This window comes from Crocuta crocuta, unplaced genomic scaffold (assembly GCF_008692635.1).
Source record: "Crocuta crocuta isolate KB4526 unplaced genomic scaffold, BGI_CrCroc_1.0 scaffold30, whole genome shotgun sequence".
Classification (NCBI taxonomy): Eukaryota; Metazoa; Chordata; class Mammalia; order Carnivora; family Hyaenidae; genus Crocuta; species Crocuta crocuta.
The window spans coordinates 2,875,993-2,898,131 of NW_027528345.1; the positions used below are offsets into that span (position 1 = coordinate 2,875,993).

The window sequence follows — 22,139 nt, forward strand, 5'->3', positions numbered from 1 at the left end:
TCCTGCTGTCCACAGAGAAAAGCCCCTCCTCTCTGGAAAGGTGGTTAAATGCCACAAAGGCTAGACACAAGAAACTCCAAAACGCACATTTGTATAGATCTCTTTATAGAAACATAAATATAGACCTGTCCCTTTGTTGAAGAATTCAATAACAATTTTACATTAAAGGATGTGAGAGTCTAGAAAATGTAAGAAATGTGGGAATTAACATTGCACATATTAAAACGCATTTTCCAACCTTGAAACCAGTCATTTGATCCACCTGACTGTTTTATCCACTGAGTAACTTTCTTATTACATGTGAATGAACATCACTGATCCATAACTTTCTAAAACTAAATCAAATGTCATAGTGTAATTTCCATGAACCAAGGTAGTTCATGTTTTGTGACCATCTAATTCTTTGCATATTTTAAGTCTGTTTGTTTCATGCTTGTGATACATTAGCTCAGAAATTTTCTTCTCTAAATTACCTTTTATGAATAGAAGTTCAAGGGCATGATTTTGGATGTGTCAGCAATTCCTCTCTCAGTCACAATAGCCATCTCTTACCAGCCACCTGTTCAGACAGCAGCTGACCTATTTATGGCCTTAGTGGCCTTGGTGTCCTGAAAGGAGGCCAGTTTATCAATGCTATTTAGTTTTGATCCTGTTCACAAGACATGAATCTGACATTAGCTTACTGCTAAGTCACCCAATGGTTGGGATATTGTAGATGGTCAAGCTAAATTGGAATTGAGATTTGGAATTCTTGGATAAAATTTACTCCTTCCCCTTTGTTGTATATCTACCTATTATACTAAGAACTTAGAGTTTCAGTGGAGTAACAGATCTTACTGAGATGTTGGTCTTTTTGAGCATAATCTAGCTGAATATCAAAACATAACATGTTACAGAGGTATAAAGTTGTTAGTAAGTAGGTTTTATTTCATAGCCCAGATGCTCCTTGGGAGGTTTCCATGTTTGCACCCCTGCCCAATGTAGCTTTAATGAAAATAATAAACAAAACAAACTAACAAAAACAACATTTGCTATTTAGTTGTTTCCCAATGTCAGGCCCAGTTGCCAAAAAGAAAACTTCTGTGTAAATATTATATAATTTCTTAACTTCTCCCCTGGAAGGTATTCCTCCTAGGTAGTCAACACAAAGCAAAATAGAGGAGGAAAAGTAGAAAGAGACACTTTGTTTGACTCAAATGGGAGCTTTAGTTTGGTAACATTGATAATTCTGTAGAATAGGGAACAGATATAATTTCAAGCAGGACTAGAATGGAGAAGATAAAAGGTTTCTAAACATGACTCAATAATTATTTTGTAGGATAGACTGAGAATTCTCATGATGTCAGGCAAAGAAAATGTAAAAGCCAAAATGGAATCTTAAATTACAGATAAATGTTTTTTTTCCAACTAGGTCCTGTTTCAAAGTTATTTCATCTGTTCCCCTCTGTATAAAGGAAGGTGAGCTACACATGAAGACAGAGGTAGTGGTGAGAGGAAGCACATGTACCCCCAAAAGATATCTATTCTACAACTTCCACCAGTGCCTCATATTTCCACCATGGCAGTTGCTCCTCTTCGAGCCAAATCCGAATCTTTGTTTCAGCCAGTGTGTCACCCATCAAAGCAGGAACACCCCTAGACCTCTCTTCTTTACTCTTTCACTCTGACTACCCATATTTAGGCACTCAGCTCAGCAGCTTATTTCTCTAACCTTCAGATGCTCTTCTTTCCAACATTGCCCGTAGAGTATGACCAAATTAACTTTAAGCGTGAAGCAACTCATGCTTCTCTGTCAAAACCATATTGGCAGTGCGACCCACTCCAACTCATTAAACTGGCATTTAAATCCTCACAACTTACTCCTTACTACCTGTCCCTGTTCCCTCTATGTTGAAACTCAAGTCTAGCAAATGATCTTGTCACCTCAAGTCTTCCTGTATGTCATTGATCCAGTCGTCTTTCCCAGACTCTTACTATATTTAGTATTTAAAAACATTCTCTTTAATCCTCCTTAAAAACAAGCTCAAACCCAAGGCTTCCATAAAGTTTTCCTTGATTATCAGTAACCTTGAGAGTTCTTGAAATTCCTATACCACTGATTGTTTGCTCTACTAACTTTGCAATTAGAATATGCTACATTACATTATTGTTTATCTTTTTCATGTATATGCCATATCTCTCCAAGTAAATTAAAAGATTCTCAGGACAAAACTCATATTTTATACCTATTTGCCTCCCTTGTATAAATTACATTGCCCTCCTTATATTGGACATTTTCTATATGTTTGTGGATGATAAGGACAAATTTACCAGGTTAAGAAGAAAGAGCTGATTATAGGGGTGCCTGGATGGCTCAGCTGGTTAAGCGTCTGACTTGGGCCCAGGTCATGATCTTGTAGTTCATGGTATCGAGCCCTGCATTGGGCTCTATGCTTACAGCTTGGAACCTGGAGACTGCTTCAAAATCTGTGTCTCCCTCTCTTTCTGTCCCTCTCCTGCTTGCACTCTGTCTCTGTCTTTGTCTGTCTGTCTGTCTCTCTCTCTCTCTCTCCCTCCCTCCCTCTCTCAAAGATAAATAAACATTAGTTTTTTTTAAAAAAAGAAAGAGTTGATTATAATACCTTTTATCTATAGAGGGTGTCTGAGTTGTATCAGTTTTAATGCTTTTTGACCACAGGTAACAAAATACCCCACCAAAGGTAGGTTAAATAAAGGAGCTCAAGTTCATTTTGATCACATCAAAACATGCCAAGAATAGTTTTTGTCACCCTGGATCAGTGAATCAGTGATGTCTAGGCTTTGAGTTAGCTTCCCTGTCTTTATCTCAACCATCTCTTCACTGTCACAAATGGCTGCCAGAGCACCAAGCATCACATCCTCACGTATCCAAACTTAAGATGGAAAGACAAAGAAGACATTTTTCTTTGTCTTCTCTCTCCTTTATCAAGATGAAAAACCTAGAAGTACCTCCATAGTTTCCCCCCCAGGAATTGTTTCGTCCATTTTGACTACAGTGTAGTATTAATAAACTCTTGTCATATACTGTATTTAATGTAACCAGCAACAAGACAGCAGAGGAAAGGGTCTATATCTGCAGGCAGCCTGACCTAGAATGAAGCAAAGCATTCCTAAGCTTACTCTTGGATGGAAAAGCAAAGGACTGTCCGTAGATGCTTTGAAGTGACAAAAAATACACTAGTGCCAGTTGTGGGCACCTTCCAACGTTCTGAAAAATCACTGATTTCTGCCAAATACCACGGCCAGAGACAGAGCATCTGAGCATGGGAGACAATCACCCACAATCCTTCAGTGAATGAGAGAGAGGGAGAGAGAGAGAGAGAAGAACCTTGGCTCAGCTGGGGTCATGTGACATTCGGTTTCACATACTACTTGTGTTACAACATTGCTTGTTTATCAATTTATTTGAAATTTATACCAATTTATATCAAGTTTATTAGAAATGTTTGTCTTGTGGAACTTGCAGAACAAGTTACTTGCAATTTAAGGTTTTACTGTATGTGGAGTTATTTATTTCTATTAACAATCCCGTGAGATTGGTAGTATTCTCCATTAACAGATAAAGAAGCTGAGGCTCAGAGAGGTTAGTTATCAAAATCAGGTAAGAGAGATGAGATTTAAGTCCCATCTTATACAGCCAAGGCCAGGATGTTTCCTACCGCACCTCAGCTGAGTCTCAAAGTGGAAAATTTTAATGATAGGTAGAGAAGAAAATCCCTAACCAGAATAGGATGGGAAGTAGACTGGTATCCAGTAGGAAGGGAACAAGAGACAGAATGAGTGTTGGCTTCCTGACAATGAGGTTGCTTAGCAGGGAGTGTGAAGTGGTGGCATCCATCAGAGTTTAGGCAAGGGTCAACTCTATAGAATACTGAAGAGTTTTTAAAACTTTTCAAAATTATATAATTATTTCTACTTATATGAACATAAAAACAACTTCTTGAGAAACTTTATTCTGACATTAAATATACATATAATATTTGAGAAGCAGCCATGAAATAGAATTTCTCAGGAGATATAATTTATGTAGAGTCTGAAGAATAGCCTGTATTTTGGCTGAGCTTTTAACTATTCTAAACATTTTCTATTTTGTCCTCTTTGTCAAACTATAGATGGTAGATGTCCTCTATAATCAAGGTTTATGATTTTCTCTTTATTTTAAAATGTTGTCTTTTAAGGTCATCCAAAAAGTAGCAATTTATTTTCATTCTTTCAATAAGCTTACATGAGACTTCAAAGAGAGGTATCTCAAAAAGAATGGAAAATAGTATGTGTCTCTTTTGAGATTTCTTTGGATTCTTATGGTGCCTTAGGACTTCTGTAGAAGAGCAGCATCCTAAACATCTTTTTTTTTCCTTTTTCTTTTTCTTTTTTTTTTTGAAGCAGTTGGGGAGGAGAAAGGAGAGGGTGGCTGAGGTTCCTCCCACCCCCCATCTAGAGAGCTTCAGAGCAGTGCATAGAATTGATGTATGACATGCTGTTCCTTTGTAAAAGCATCAAGAATATTAAAATACTACTATTATCTGTGCTTAGCCTCAAGCTTTCTTTAATGATCCTCCCAGATCTTGCAGGAACTCAGACGAAATTGAATGTATGAGTTCAAATGGTAGCAACACTGTGACAATTAATGGTTCTTGTCAGGATCCCTCCATTATGGCACATAACTGCTAGTCTTTTTTTTCTCTCTCTCTTAAAGGTTCTGGGGCAGCTTATTAAAAAATCTAATCTTTGCTCTGATATGCCCTTTCAAAATAAAAACATAAACAACTAATCAAGTAGAAATTCTTTGTGGCTTCATTCTGAGTTCAGTAGACACACATTGCATTTAGCTGAAGAAAGCTCTCTTTATCTGACGTTTGAACTTACATCCTTTTCATTTAAATTTTTTTGTGCTCATTTTTTATCTTTGTTAAATTTTATTCTCTCTCCCACTCTGAAAAAAATACATTTAAAAGATATACATTTTAAAAATATCTAAATAGATGAAAATAGCTCAAGAGTTTTGTGTGTAAGATCCTGCTCTTTCTTTTAGACCCATCAAAAAACAACAATGTATTTTTAAAATACAATAATGATCTATATTGTTTAGAGAACTTATGAGTGTCCTATAGCAAAATTGAAGGAGTGTTAGTCTTCATAACTAGGTTTTCTTGCCCTACTATAATGTGAAAATAAGAAGAGACTTTTGGAAATACTCAAATAATCCTATGAGATCAAAGCAAATCCATATGAATTTTTGAACTTGAATTTACCTTAATCAAAATGGCAAGATGGAAGAGATCATTTATTTTTACTGGCTTCTACTACAGTCAACTCTGTAACTTGATACTGTCAACCGCAGTGCCTTTTCTCATTTTAGTATAGTAATTAGGGGTTTTGGTTCAAATCCTGACTGTTTGTGAGCTATCTATATGACTTGAGAGAAATCACTTTAAATTGTTGCATCTGTTTCTCACCCACCCAAAAAGTGTATAAGAGGGATCATCCCACCACAAGGAGCTTTCTTACCGATTACATGGTGACTATGTACAAGAAAAAAATAACACTTGGTGACTAGTAAGTGCCTAATTAGTGTGAACTGTTAGAATTATTATTTTCTATATTTTCATAACCTTGACCAAATCAAGGAATCCAAAGAGCAGATAAATTTCTATTACCCAAATTTGCTACAAGCTTTACTGTGCGACTTTGGACCACCCCTGTGATTCTGTTTCCTTAACTCTAAGGTGAAGTTTTTGGTCCAAATATTCTTTGGAAGCACATTCGCATTTTACTCTAAAATCATTATAAGAGTAAACACCAGAAAAAAGAATGTGGTAGATCAGGAGTGCCTACACACCAGTCTACCAGTGACTTTTTGTGTTCTTTCAGATTGTAACCTCCCTCTGGCCATCCAAGACTGGTCCCTACCATGATCCTCAAGTTTGACTCTCTAAACATGTATCTCTTGCCTCAAAACTGACCCCTTCTTTCCAAACCCAACCTCCTCCTGGAAAAAAATGTACTTATCCAGGATCCACGTTTCTTAACATCTTAGTATTGGTACTACTTGACCTGATTAACTCATCCACAGTAAAGTACAGTGAATGTTATTATGTTTCTATTCCCAGACAAGATATATGTTTTTTGTTTTTTGTTTTTTTGCTTTTAATGAAGGGTGGGGTAAGAGGAGGAGAAGGGAGTTTTGGGTAATAATAGCTTCCATGGCAGAGGAAGTTACTAAGGGAACAGGAAGAAGCCTATCTCTGGACAGGCAAAAGTGCATTATCCTGTATTTAGTGTAAACCAAATCTGACAGCCTATACCCCTTACTTGTCCCAAGATGACTAGATGGTAGAGACTGACTGACCCTGTGGGGTAATTCTGGTACGGAAATGACAGGCCAGGAAATTCCTGGCAAGCCAGGACTCAATAGATGTGTTACTATTCTTACTGCCACCTGTTTCCTAAGTTACTATGTATGTTTGTTCTGAAATAGTTATTAAAGTCAAGGCAGTTTAACAATTCCTGTATCTGCCTTTGCTACAACTTAATCTCAAAAATAAAACTTAACCAGAAATATATGTAAAGCTTTGGTATTAAAATATTTTTAAATTTTTAAATATTTTTACTCTTGATGAGATAAATTAATGTAAAATGTGATTTAGAAGAGAGAAGAGAAAACCAAAAGGTGACTAAAACTTTTAATATAATGTGGCAAATCACAGCCAGTAGTTTCCAGTTTTGTGTATAATGGGATATCACCGATCTATGTTTTAACATAGAGCTATTTAAAAAAAAAAAAAACCATCATTTCAACTCTGTTGTTGAAAGTGTCCATGTATAGCCAAGACGACCCCTTGGCAGAGAGGCTGTAAATGTTACACCGAATGACTTTCAAGGTCCATTCTTACACTGGCAAATAACTTCGATAAGACTCCTGTTCTGTTAAATCCATTGTTTGAAATGCTTCTGGAATTGAGTTAGGGATACAAAAACCAGGAAAAATATAACTTGTTGCATATAAGTTTTAGATTTGGAGTCAATCCAACTGTGGTTCAAATCCCATTGCTTACAAATCTTCATTGTGCAACATAAACAGAAGTATATAACCTTTGTCTCTTTCCTCACTAAATCTATAGTCATTAATGTCCTATCTAAGAGTTATTGCAAAAATTGAATTAAACAAGATTGTACCTGATGCATCATGCTCAGCACAGAGTAAGAGCTCAATGAATGAGGCTTTATTATTTGGGTGGACAGTCTATCTAGAGGTTGCAAGAGAAATAGCAATAGCATGGAAAGGCAATAGCTGGGTGAATATGGGGGATGGCAGAGAAAGAAGGAGGCAGATTAACCAAGACGGGAAAGTGGAGAATAAAAATGGGGAAAAGAAACCAAAGTAAAAGAGGTGGAGAAATCTTCCGAGTAAAGACAACTCCAGATCAAAGCCTGGCCCATACAGTGGCCTAGTACGTGTCCAGTTACTGTGAGTTTGTCCATCACTCTTCTTCCCCTGCTCACTGCTCCCGTCCTTCGTCCTTCTCCCCCCTGCTGTCCATAGGTGCACAGAACACTTCACCTGTGAGCCTTTGCAATGACTATTTCTCACCTTGGGTTCCTCCAGAAAGATATATTAGCATTCCTTTATCTTTTAATTAAATCTTCGCATAAATGTCTGGTACCTTCTCGGTGAGACCTACATAGACCACAAAAGGAAAAATGACATCTCCTCTCCCCAACTTTCAGTCCTCCCGTGCTGCTCTGTTCGCTCTATAACACTCAGCAAATAATTTTCTTTCTAGAGCACTTAACCATCTACTGGTTAGTAGATGGAGTATTTATTATATTTATTGTCTGTTGGCCTCGCTAAAATGTAAACTCCATGAGGTCAGGGATTTTGTCTGACTTGTTGATCTATGTCACCTCAATGCCTAAAACTGTCTGGCACCTGATTGGTGCTCAGTGATTTCTCTCTTGCTCTTGCCCTCACCCTCGCTCTCTCTCTCTCTCTGTCTCTCTCTCTCTCTTTAATTCATAAACAAAAATGGAGGCGGAAAAAGGAAAAGGAAACTAATCTCAGACTCAAGAAAATTATTTTCTAATTGTTTTTGTTTTAATTAATATTCCCAGTGCTTTGACAGGAGCATAACATTACACACTAGAAAGAACTCAACATCTAATTATATTTTAAATTAGAATTGTTAGCTTTGAGTTTTAATAACATCATTTGCCTGCTATTCTACTGTAACCAACTCTAACTAGACCTAAACTTGAAATAGTATAAGCAAGAAACCTCAATTCTATGTGGGGCACCTGGGTGGCTCAGTTGGTTAAGCCTCTGACTCTTTTGATTTTGGCTCAGGTCTTGATCTCACAGTTTATAGAATCAGGCCCCATATCAAACTCTGCACTGATAGCAAGGAGCCCGCCTGGGATCCTGTCTCTCTCTCTCTCTCTCTCTCTCTCTCTCTGACCCTCCCATGCTCATATGCTCCTTCTCTCTCTCTCAAAATAAATAAACTTTTAAAAAATATTAAAAAATAAAATATTTAATGTTGTGAACTCTAAAATGTGCTGGTTTCCAAAAATATGCTAATTATACAAAATACCTATTTACATATTTGGTTATACACCCATAATATAATGTAATTCAAAGGTTTGTCTCTTGACATCCAGTGGAAATATCTGAAGTCCTGGTGTTGAGCAAATAAAATGGTGGTGGAAACAACTGGTGTAGACAAAGCACAGGTTTTGTAACATTTTATCACCCTTTTCTGTATCATATTCAACCACCCTAATGAAGTAGGATGGGGAATGTCTGCTAGCTAAGAGGTGAGCCTTTTCTCAAATAGGGTTTCTAAAGTTGAGAAAGTAGTTCCTTGTTGGATGAACATAGTAATTGACTTTTATAGCCTTTTAGAAAATATATATGTGTGTATCTTTCTTAAATAAAGAAATGCATTATATATGAGTGAGTGAATGAATGAATGAATGAATGAATGAATAAGAGATGAACATCCTGGTTTCTTTTTATCAGCATCCAAAATAACTGTATGCAGTCATGTCAAAAGCTCCAAGTGGTTAAGTACTATTTCCAGAACAAATGTTACAAGATATTATTGTTAGTCTGGTGACGTTTCACAGCCTCTTAATCCTGCAGAAGTATATTCTGTCATCCCTTCTCCATTCCTTTATCTAGCATTCTCAATCCTGCCCCAAGTCAGCAATGCAGTGAAGTGTTCAAATAATCTACATGGAGCAGAGCATTTTGAGAAAAATTATATGGAATTTCAAATAGTTTTTAAACTTGTATCAACAGTGTTTTGGCTGTTCTTTATTAGGCGCCTATTACAGCCATATATAGGCCTCACTACTTGAGGGGAGTATGAAATTTTAAGTAAATTTAGAGGAAATTATAACTTGAATAAGAAATACAAAATAAGATCTGTACAGAAAAATTAGTCAAACACAATGTTTATTAGAATAACCAAGCAACAGGTCTCTGGATTCCGAGGATCTTTGTCTTCTCCATCCTTGCCATTCAGCCATTACCAACAATGTGTTATTTTACCACTTTAATGACAGCTTAAAAAAATCCAACATAGAGTAGCTGTTGGGCAAGTGACAGCTTTCTGGGTCTCCACATCAGGATGATGCCATAGTGAAGAGCCCCAACAATCACACTTAACCTTCTTGACTGGCAGAAAAAAAACAAACAAACAAACAAAAAAAAACATAATTAGAGCCCTGTTAAAGAATATTGCTTGCTATTGTATTCAGATCTATTCCAGGTCCATTTTTTTCTCTTAAAATATGCCTGTATATATAATTACAAAGTAAAAAAATATTCCATGAAACAGGTTAATCTCTGTCCTTCAACTTCTCTGTTATGCAGCATTTCGGCTCTATTATAATAAACCCAGGTCCATGTTACACCCAGCATTCTTCAACCTTAATGAAGAAAAAATGCCACTAAAATTAAGACTAAAACAAACATTCTAAACTGAGCATAACTTCACCCTTTTTACATTTGGCAATGTCTGAAGACACTGTGACATTGTCACTGGTGGTGGTGGTGTGAGGGGGGGTGTTCCTAGCATCTAGGGGGTAGAATCTAGGGAAGCTGTTAGCATTGCCAACACTCAAGACAGTCCACCACAACCAAGACATGCCCCGCCCAAATGCTGGTAGTGCCACTGTTGAGAAAGCCCAGCCTAAAGGATGCTGTGCTCTTCGGCAGTACAGTCAAATGGGAGATCATTTCTGGCAGCTGCTCCTCTCTGAGCACTTGTACTAGAGTAATCGCAAGGGTAATGGATCAGCAGATGTGAATAGAACTTACCTCCATGTCTGGAATCTCACCACTTTACACACAGTGTCTAACTCAAACAGTGAGAGGAAGTCAACTGATCATTGTCTAAATGTATCATTTTATTTTACTGTGAAAGACAGAGACTTCTTTTGGATACTTTACTGAAGTTCTTCCTCTTCAACAAAGAAGTCTTACTTTGTGAAGCTGTCATTTGATAAATCTAGGACATTAGTGAATGTTTCATAGTGACAGCAATTACCCATTATCTCAGCTTTTTAAAAATTACTAAATTGAATATTTCACAAAGGCCAAGTTCAGCCAATAGCTGACTCTGATTTCTAGTTAACAATATTTATCAGAACTTGAGAATCAATTCTAGATTGTCCTGTTATCATTGCCTTCCTTGATAAGTAGCTTTCCCGAGAACATAATATTTGGATTTAAATTAAGAACCATTTTCTATGTCCTATATAGTGATTGATTAATTCCAGACAACAAGTTGAAAACAAAGGAGTGATGTCTCATGGTGGCATAGCAAGAGTGCTGAGAAATAGTCAAGGCTTTTGTTGTTGTTGTTTTTGAGAGAGCAAGCAGAGGAGGGGCAGAGAGAAAGGGGAGCAGAAGATCTGAAGTGGCCTCTGTGCTGACAGCAGACAGTCTGATGCAAGGCTTGAACTCATAAACTGAGAGATCATGAACTGAGCCAAAGTCAGACACTTAACCGAGCCACTCAGGCGCCCCTCCGATCAAGGCTTTTAATCCCAGGTTTAACACTTGTTGTTTGACCTTTGCAAAAATCTATTAAAAAATATTTACCTATTATTTAAGATGTGAGTAATATTTTAATCTCCTGTGAGCAGTGAGATAAATGTTGGTGAGGCAACTGATTTATAAACTGCTAAATAGATCATGAATATCAAGCACTAACTCCCCTCATCTGAAATGGCTTGACATGTGTTTGAAACTTATTATCAACTAAAGTCTGTTTCCAGAGCTTAAGTGACTTTCCAAGTCTACATTAGTAACAAATAGTGTAGAATGGGGGTTTAAGTTCTCTGACTACTAATTCAGTGCGCTTATTGTGTATAGATTTTACTTTTTCAAATTTGTTTCATCCCCAAATCTTGAAAGCATGCTATCTCAACATGTTTAAATATGCCATAATTATCAGTCACTGATAAACATTGGCTAGAGAACCCTTTCGAATGCCATGTAGGTATTATATATGATCTCCATATTTTTGTTGAATTCCTCGTCTATCTCAGTGTTGATTATTTTTTGTGTATTGTCCTATCACTTTGTCATAACAACTTTTAGAATTGTTGTAGAGCATCATTGTCACCAATGTATAGATGAAGAAATCAAAGTTCAGAAAAGGCAAGTGGTTAGTCTGAAGTCACACAGCTGCTAAGGGGCAGAGCTTAGAATCAAGCCCAGGGCTAAACCTTCCTACTTTTCCCATTATGCTTTACTCTGCCTTTGTGTATTATAATGGTATGTCAATCACTATCTTTTCATCTGCTGTTTACTCAACCTAGACTCTCGAAATAGTACTTTCTCCATTTCCGCAGGTGTAGACCACATATTCTTGCCCCACAGCCACATCATCTCACAAGCTCACCTTGAGTCATGAGACTCTCCTCCAACAATGCCCCATGTCTAAGATTCTCTACTTAACCCTGCTGTGCAAATCTCCCCCGCACATTTCAAGAAATTCCTACCATCTAGCTATTGGTGGGATCACACCTCTTAGAATCCATCTTCTCAGGTCTAACAGTCATACCTTGAGGTCTGAGTTATTAGAAGAGCCCTCTAAGGGTCCCCACAGGACAGAGCAGAGTCGACTTCTGTACAGTTGAGTGGCACGGAATGTTTCAGGGCAAGCGTGGGCACAGCCAGGGTTTTTGAGATTTTCCTACAGAGGGACTAGCACATCTGCCACTTTACTCTTCTGAGAAACCAGTGGGTGGCTGTTAAATCAGACACGCACCACCCTCTGCATGCCCATGTTGTCCCTGTACCATATGAATCCTCAGAGAGAGTTGTCTAAACTGTTAGTTTGAGTCAAGCAGTAAGTGACAAATTCTGTGAAAATTGGGGCAACCAAAGGAGCTGTGGAGATGTTCCTTTTCATTGTCTGGGTACGTTTTTCTTGCCTGTGCCTTCATAGGTCATTTTAGTAGGACATAGAGAGAGCCTGTGTCAGGAGTTACTAACGAGTCCCAATCCTAAGCAGAAAAAAACTATCTTGTCATTTTTTTAATTATCTTTAACACTTTTGTTCTTACTGGAAGTTGCATGTTATATTACAAACTGATTACGCCCTGGAAATATCATTATATATTTAATAAGAACTACTTTTGATCATATAATATCAATGGTGACAAATTTTTATCTGTGTGTTATTCTCTTTATCTAGCTCCCAGAACTTTATTAATGCCCAGTAGTGTCTGAGTAAAAATACTTTCACTTGATATAATTTTAATAACCTAATTCATATGTTTCTTTCATACATATTCATATGAAGACCACATAACCCCCAGAAAAGTAAAGCGTATGCTATGAATTGATTACTGATTCAAGCGATTGTTTCAGATGCATACAAAAATGTGTGTTCTCCATGATCTTAAAAAATGGTTTTTGTGTTAAGGAGTTATATATTCAGCAACCTATAACTCCTCCATGCTACTCTAAAAATCTTCAAACTATAAAACAGCAGTGGCAAACTGAGTTAATTTTCATATATTCAAACATCTTTAAAAGATAGGCAAAGCCTATCTAAATTAATTTAGTGTGTTATCTGTCCACTTATTGTGATCTCTCCTTTATATGCAAAACTCTTGGAATCTAAATCTTTATTATAAAAAGAAAGAAATCTTAGATCATATGAAGAGCAGATGACTACCTCTTATTACAGAGTTTCTCTCAAAAATTAATGAAAGGGTCATAAGAACAAAAATAAACTATGGAATCTTGAAGTTTTGAAGAGCAGAGAGGGTGTGTGTGTGTGTGTGTGTGTGTGTGTGTTGGTACTCCTAAAGCACTATCATAAGGAAGAGGGTGTTTCAACTTGGTTCTGGTTGCAAGTGGTGGAAATCTGAGTCTGCCATTTAAAAGGAAATACAGGAAGGGACTGTTTAAAGCCTAGATTTACAATCCTAGCATTCATATTAAGATAGAGCTACCTCGCATCCTCTGAAGCATGAGATCTTTGTGGTGTAAGAAAAATCAAATTTCATTTAGCATTCTACTAGTCATTCTTCTTGAATTATTCTTTACCCCTTTGAAATGTCCAAGTCACTCTGGGATAGCTATTTGTAAGCTGCCACTGTGAGATGACATTTAAAACAAATGAAAGAGATATAGACAACATCCTCTCTAAATAAACAAAATCAACCTCAGCTTGAAAGCTAGTGTGGAAATGCTCGCTTTCTGTCCTACTCTTCTGTGCATATGGCATTCTGGAAATTATAAATTCTGTTTTACAGAACTACAATATTTATTACCAGAGGAAAATAGATTATTAATTACAGCCAAAGGCTGCTTTGATTAAATATACAATTAATTAGCTATGCTAAGCTCATCCATCCCAGAGCTCCTAATATTTTCAGCCCGATGATTCTTCTAGTACTTTTAATTAAAATTGTTTTAAAAAGCCACAAGTTAGCCGCATGTGCACTTAAACTGAAGTTATCTCTTCAGTGTTTCACTGATTTCCGTATGCCATGTAATTAATCTTTAGTGATTAAATGTACATAAAATCTTCGGAGATGCAAGGTAATTTGTGCAGACATGGAACAATGGAGAGCTTTTACTGGGATTTTGCAGAATTGTTTTATCTGCTGAAAATTATTTCAAAGGCCTACAGATGTTAATTGTTTGAAGGAATTAAATTTATAAAAACTCTCCCCTCCCCCACTCTCCTAAGCAAAGTGAAATAAAGTCAACGGTATTAATGGAGGAAAGTGTTTGTGGCAATTTAAATTTAAAAATATGATGACTCTATCTGCAGACTTACATACACTCTATTACTCCATCTTATTTTCTTCTAGAAGGAGGCATAGAGCCATGTGGAACAGCTTTCAAAAGGTGTCCCCTAATACTGTTGTCAATTTTTCACACATGCACTCAGATAGCCCAAAAGCCTGGAGTTGGTTACTGCTCTTCGTACATCCCAGATGTTATTTTGCAGGAGTTCTTAGTTTGAATCACTTGAGATTGTGTCCACTAAGGTAAAAACATGGGAGAACCCAGGTGGTCTTTTTCCCTGGAGGCCTCATCCATCTCATCTCAGTGGGTTGCTGAACTGTTGTGAGGCATTAACAATATTGTGTTACACATGGGCAAAGCTGGGCCTTGAAGTGGAGATCTTAAGGTAAAGGTTCAGTGATAGATTCATGGGCTCTTGAGTTACCTCTTTGAGCTTTACCTGATTCACATACAGAAAAAAAAAAGCAGATGGGGGATTCTCTTTACTAAAGTAATGACGGAAGCTATCCAAGGAGTAGTACTTATTCATTCTTATGCATGCTGTTTACAGATTTTTTAGAGCTGAGGAGGTCGTTGGATAGCATCTTTTCTAGCCTATTCATTTTGCTGAGATGTATTTTCATTTCTCATCTGGAATTTTCTTGTCCAGCAGACATAAGTTAAGACAATTATCCATACTCATGAATGCCTGCAGTTCATTCACTACTTAATTTGAATGTTATGAACTGTTTGCTGAAAGAAAATTGAAGAATAAACTTCCCACCAATCCTCTTGTCCAATTTTAAGAGCTTCTATGCTAAAGCTCCTAGTGATGTTTAAATATAATAGGAATTTGTAGAAAAATCTTGGTGTTTCTTTTTAACTTAGTAGCTAGCATGATCTTGAACAAGTTGCATAACCTGTTAAGGTTTAGCTTCTTTATCTGTAGGATGAGTGGGATAATACTTCTTCTACCCTTAATAGCAGATAGTACTGAGGAAAGTATGTGGTAAATAGGAAGCACTCAACAAATTTTTATTGCTATTATTGTCTTTATTATTCATTACAAGGTGCACTTGAAACAACCATGTCAATAATATTACTGGTGCAAATTCCATTTCTTTGATATGAAATAGTATCAGTTTCTGTTTTAAATGCATGTACTTTATCTTTTGCCTTATGCAGCAGTCTTTTTTTGTTGTTAACATGTAACAAAATACTTCTTTTCAAAATCTATGAATTTGAGGAAGCTGAAGCATGGTGTTAGGAAGGTTATGGGCACAAGTTCAGGTGGTTTTATTTGTGGATGTAGAAGCTTGCAAATTTCCCTGGGGACTTGGCCTTTTTTCTGTAGTTTCATGTCATCGACTGAGCTCAACAAGTGTCAGAATGAATTCAAATGGCAGAATTGATTGTTGAGAATGATTTAAACCTCCTGCTTCTCCTAGGTTGCTGGCTTTGTTCAGATTTTGTCCTGTCCTCTCAAACTGGCATAAAATAGCTTTCATCTTCCAGGCATTAAGCTAGAGTTTCTGATATTGAAAGAAACAGTTATATATTTTGCAAGTTCTACTTTCTTGTGTTAATCCCTATGTTCTAAAATTTCTATGTATTCACTTGGATAAAATATCTTTCTAAATTTATATTCCTTACAAAGCTATAAATGATTCAGGTAAAAGACCCTAGAAAGTATAAATGTGTTTGTGTATGACTTTGTGTATGTGTATGTGGGAATGAGACAGACAGACAGGGAAAGAGAGAGAGAGAGAGAGAGAGAAGTTGTGTGCCTGTGTGTATGTGTATGTGTGTTTATGGTAAGACAGTTAACCTGCTTGGCTAGGTGGGTACTAACAAGAAAGAGTTTCCAAACATTGGTAGAGGTAGGTTTTGATCCCTAAGATAATCATAGAAAATATAGAAAAAATATAGGTTTATAGAGAATGGGCAATAGCCACTTAGAATGCCTTTATGCCTTTCTACTTAAAATTCATCTTCTACAGCTTTCATTTCCTTACAATGTGGATTTAATTAATTGGAGTAGAAACTTAGGCTAGGCTATTGTAGATGATCTGCTAATCTGATAGGGCTCATTAGAATAGGTATGAATGAAAGGATCAGAATATTGCTTTACAGCCCTATCCATCTTCTTCTGGTTGGACCATCCATGTTGTCTCTGTCTTGATTCAGGCACAGATCATTTTTCCTAGTACCTTCCTAAGTAGTTGCCCTACTTCCATTCAGTTACTTCTCATCGCAGCCTTTAGAGTTATCTTCCCAAAACCTAAATGAGATTGTACTACTTTTCTGATGAAAGGTGTTGCTTAAAACAAGTATTCTGGAGGTGCCTGGGAGCTCAGTCGGTTAAGCGTCCAACTCTTGACTTCAGCTCAGGTCATGATCTCAGTTTGTGAGTTTGAGCCCTGTATCAGGCTCTGCACTGACAGTGCTTGGGATTCCTTTATCTTCCTCTCTCTCTCTATTCCTCTCTCAGTTGTGTGTGCGCTCTCTCTCTCTCTCTCTCTCGCAAAATAAATAATGAAACTTTTAAAAAGTTAAGAAAATATATTTTAAAAATACTTTACTGTGGCCTATTGAGGACATAGGGATCTGTGTTAGACCCTTCTTTTCCACCTCTTCGCCAATCATTTACCCAAATCCCCCGTACTCAGTCACACCAGATCTCTTTGGTTTCCAGAAGACTGGCTTTTTCATGCCTTTACGCTAAGCTTCCTTTCTTTTCTCCCATCTTTGCAACTTACGAAACTCTTCATCTTTTGAGACCCAACTCAAATGTCAAATCCCTATACTCCTGGGCATGGTTAGCTCTTTGTGCTCCCACAGAACGCAGCCCATACCTTCAGCTCTTGACAAGTCTGCTTATAATAATAGATGTACATGTTGTTTTTCCCTAGCAGGTTTTGAAGGGCAGGTGCCTTGCTTGCTCATCCTCTCATACCTTCTGACCTCAGCTTCCACAGCTTTCAAATGGGGATAAAATACTTACCGCACATGATTGTTTCTGGGTATGATAGAGAACATATAAGCCAGGTGCTTCGCTCAGCTCCTGGCACGTTGTGAATGCTGACTCAGTGCTAACTGATATTATGGTTGTTGTCATTTCCAGGACTATAAGTATAGGTATTAGCTTGTATCCCCAGAGAACTTCCTAGTCTCTGTCACTCAAGAGTTACTCAGGAAGGAAGGACAGAAGGAAGGAAGCATCACTCAGCAGCACAGCACTCTGTTAGCTGCCTTAGCTGTATTATTTATTTGATACTGTCCACAACTCTGTGAGGGGTATTAGCGTCTCCTGCTGCAGATGAAGGAACTGAGGCTCAGTGAGTTTAAACAACGTACTCAGTGTGACACAGCTAATACTGAAAACTCTTTAGTTCCAAATGCTTCCTGCATCTACAACTTTGACGGATGGGTGGGGCTCCTGAGAAGAGCTTCTGGGTGGGGCTTGCCCTTGTGTGCCATTCAAATAATTTACAATATATTTCAGTAAATGGAATAATCTGGCTAACTGGGCTACATAAGGGAGATGGGCAGTGAAAGGAAAGCAGTTTGCATGTAAACACAGACAACATTAATGACAAATCCAGTCACCTTTGTTTTAACGTGGATTTTGCTAGAGGAATATATGAAAATTTAGCACATGTTTACTGAGTATCAAGTATGTACCGAGCATGGCTTTGGGCCTTTAAAGTATAGTACTGAATAGAACTGTCAGTTTCTTGTCATCGANGAATTCTGGTGAAGATGTTATTGGCATCTTTGATGTTCTTATGACAGATACCACGTTACTAATAATTCACTATCTCCTAGTTCCTTATTAGTAGCCATGTGTGGTGCTTTTATTCCTTTCATTTAACAGGTAGTTAGTTTTGGCACTTCTTTGGCACTGTGCTACTGTGGCTGGTGGCTGAGACCCAAGGTTACGTTCTTGATATCCATATATGCTCTAAGAACAAAAAATGAGACCAAGAGATCTTGTCCAGGGGCTAAGATCACATTTCCTCTTTTTCAGTGGATATGAAAGACAAATTGCTCTAAATCCTCAGTTATTGATGCTGTTTATAGTAATTTTTAAAAAGAAACTCTGGGTCATTTAATTACGGTGAAGATTTTTTCCCAATGAAATAATGTGAGTTCATTTTAAAAGCATTTGCCCTATATATGCCTTATGTCTTTACACCCTTAGGCCCATTGCAGAAAATTTTATGTCTGCATGAGAATTTCTCATTAAGTTTAACATACTTGGATCTGATATGTCAAAACTCAATGGATAGGTTTATTAATAATCAGCTACATCAGCTTAGTATTATCTTAGGAAGTAAAAGGTCAGTAAGTAGTTGTTATCCTACCATTTTATCAGTGGACTCTTCTCCAAAGACTTCGAGTCATTATTCACTGCTTATAGAGTCACTTGAGATATAAAAAGTCTTTTTATAGTAATGAAAGAGCTCCCACAATTAGCCAGAAGGCAGCCATCTATCTTTTTAAATAGCTCAGCTTGGAGGAGAACAGGATTTCAGGTGATATTCAGCAGATGAATTGTTATGACATGATAAAGTTGGTGATACCAATCTGTTTTTTGCTGTAGGGATGTGTGTGTGGTGTGTGGGTGGGTGTGCACACATGTGCACACACACGTCTGCAAGAAAAAAAGACATTCAGTGCAGAGTAGGAATTTGTTTCTTTAAAGATTTGCAAATACAGAAGCAAACTCTGAAGCAGCTCTGTGTCCAGCAGTTCCTTACAATTAGTATTACCTCTAAGTGATTACAACATGAATCTGGTTTTAGCGAATAACAAATACAATAGGACTTTGAAATCTTTTATTTCAATATAATTTCAGGCTTACCAAAAAGCTGTAAGAGTAGTACAAAGAATTCTCAAATACCATTCATCTAGATTCCCTAGATTTTAACAGTACATTGCATTTGCTTTAGATTCATCCTCTCCCTTACCCCACCTCTCACCCTCTCTCTTTCATGAAGTTTTCATGCTTAACATCACCAGCAACAGACAAATCCATATGACTTGCCTCCTGATAGGATAGACTGATAAAGACACAATGCCTCTTCTAGGCATTCTTGCCAGAAATACAAAACCTCTACCTAATCAAGGAAACACATTAGACAAAGACACACTGAGGGGTATTCTATGAAAAAACTGTGCATACCAAATATGTGAACACTTTAAATTTGCGATGTGATCTGAGTAAAAGTTGTACTTTCTTTCTCCCTTAAAAATGCAACTTTTGCCAAATCTCAGAAACTAGAAATTGTATTTTTGATGCAACTAATTTTGCTAGTGAACTTAAGTTGTGAAGATGGTAACTTTCAACTTTTACCATATGTTTTTGTTATTGTTTGAATCAGAGAAGTTTATGTCTTCTATCAGGTAGGGCCCCAGAAGGAAACAGAGGTCAGAAAGGATTTAACTGAAGTGAATTTAATTATGGAGCAACCTACAGGGGGCGTGAGCAGAGTTGAGAAAAAGAATATAGAAACTCAGGATATTAAGGAAGTCCTTACTGCCCATACACCTGAAGAGGGACATTGAATGAGGGATGTGAACAGAACCTAGCAAGATCTGGAAAAGCCACATGGAGAGGGAGCTGGATAAACACATACAGCACTCACTCTCTTACCATTAACTGAACCAACAACACATAACGCAAGGAGCCTAGTGACACAATATGCAGTGATCAGTGTCCCAGAGCACTGAGCTGGGTAGACTAGACTGTACAACTGATGGACAAACTAAGAAACACCAGCTCATGTGTCAAAAAGCAGATACCTGCATTTCTTTCAGTATCATGAGGGAAAATAAATTGATTCATAAATAAAACTATGATGTATATATTTTAATTTATTTCCCTCAGTAAGAATCAAAACATACAATGGCCTGTTCTTCAATAACAGGAATAATTTATATAAATAAATACTTCCAAATAAGAAAGCTTAGAAAAGAAGAATGTGGCAGTGGGAGTCAGGGAAGAAACAGAAAATATAGGGGTGCCTGAGTGGCACAGTTGGTTAAGTGTCTGACTTTGGCTCAAGTCATGAGCTCATGGTTCGTGAGTTTGAGCCTAGTATTGGGCTCTGTGCTGACAGCTCAGAGCCTGGAGCCTGCTTCAAATTCTGTTTCTCCCTCTCTCTCTGCCCACCCCCCCATCCCGCTCCCACTCTGTCTCTCTCTGTCTCAAAAATGAATAAACTTTAAAAAAATAATAATAAAAAGAAAATACAGAGGAAGGGATACAAAAAATGAAACAAAAGATAAGGGAAAAGCGATTAGGAAAGATGCATCCCCAAGAGTTCCTATAACTAAAATTATCAATTTCTTCAAGAATAGTTCTGACAAACTCACAAAGAATCAATCTATAATATCTTGATAAGAAAGGTTGGAGATGACTCTTGGTTGCATTTGGGAACACCTCACCATCAAAGTGTGCTGTGAAAGGGATCCAGAAGTAGCGTACTGTCCTACAATGGTACCCTCAGTGTCACAATCAATTAGTTAAATGTAACAGTAGGCTTACTAAATATCTCCTTGGGTTACGAGGGGTCTGCAATTCATTACTACTTTATGTATAAGCATTTTTAACATATTCATTTTTTTAGGTTGTAAATGTATGTCATGTCACAGAAAGCTTACTAAGAACAAATCCCACAATGTCACCAATTATGTAGGCTAGGCAACAGACTTTACAGGTAAAACATACAGGTCAGGAGTCAGCAGGACGGGAGTCACGCGGGGGCCACACACTGATGGGCACGCATTGTTTCTGTATTCCAGTGCAGAATCCCCACCCGCTGTTGCTCTCTCTTCTTCTGGAAACATTATCAGTAAGGAAACAGACTCCAGGAGTTTCAGAATGTCTGGGTTAGAGGTTAGTTACTTCCATTTGTCTGGGAAAGCCAGTTAGTTGCCTTGCTCTGGGGGACTTTGGAGCTCAAGGGAAGCTGAGCTTCACACACACCAGGAAAATGAAGCCACCAGTCTCATAGTCCAAACTAGCCAGAAGGAACCCCAGGATCACTTTTGAATAAGTCTGCTTATTATATCAATGTGATCATTACATATTCTCTTCCAAATATCCAGTAATAGTGCTTTCAAAGCAGAGCACTGTTCTACATAGACTTTTGGCTTCATGCAGTTTAACATTTCTTGTATTCTTACCTTCTAAAATTACATAATTATCCCAAACCCACCAGTGATTATTTTGTTCGTTGATAACATTAAAGCAGGGCAAAATTAATTTTAGTCAAACTTTCACTAGGTTTTCTTCATATAGTTTTGTACAATTCTTATTCTGTGTGTTCTTTTTACTATAAGTATTTTTTCTCCTGTGCTGTGCTTAATTGATATGACAGATGTCCACATAGAAGCAAACATACCAAAGTTTAGAAAAAAAAATTATATGCTTCAATTCCTTAAAATGGATTTAAAGGTTATATATGACAAGTGTTTTAATGACAGTAGGGTTTGGATTATTTTAAATTTCTTCCGTACCAAACATTTTAGCAGCAATTTAAATATTATTTCCTTCTTTTGTGAAATGTTACCGGACCGTGTTTTTACAACACTTCCCTGTCACAGAAGTTGATCAGCATTCACACAGGCACTTTGATCAAAATTAATTTCATATTTATTTATGAAAGGAGAGATCTTATAGACTGGTATGCGCAGCTAGAATTATACTGCTTGGCTCTAAGGATCTATATTGTAAACCACAGTAGTTGATAACACTGTATTATATAATTGAAATTTGCTAAGACAGTAGAACTTCAATGTTCTCACCCAGAAAATTACTTAATCGATATGTGAAATGATGGATGTGTTA

General features: G+C 37.2%; 1 protein-coding gene across 2 annotated transcripts in view; it reads left to right on the top strand.

Annotated features, from left to right (window-relative positions):
* PDZRN4 (PDZ domain containing ring finger 4) overlaps window positions 1–22,139 on the top strand; it is a 369,168-nt gene that overhangs the window by 268,538 nt on the left and 78,491 nt on the right. The window lies entirely within an intron of this gene.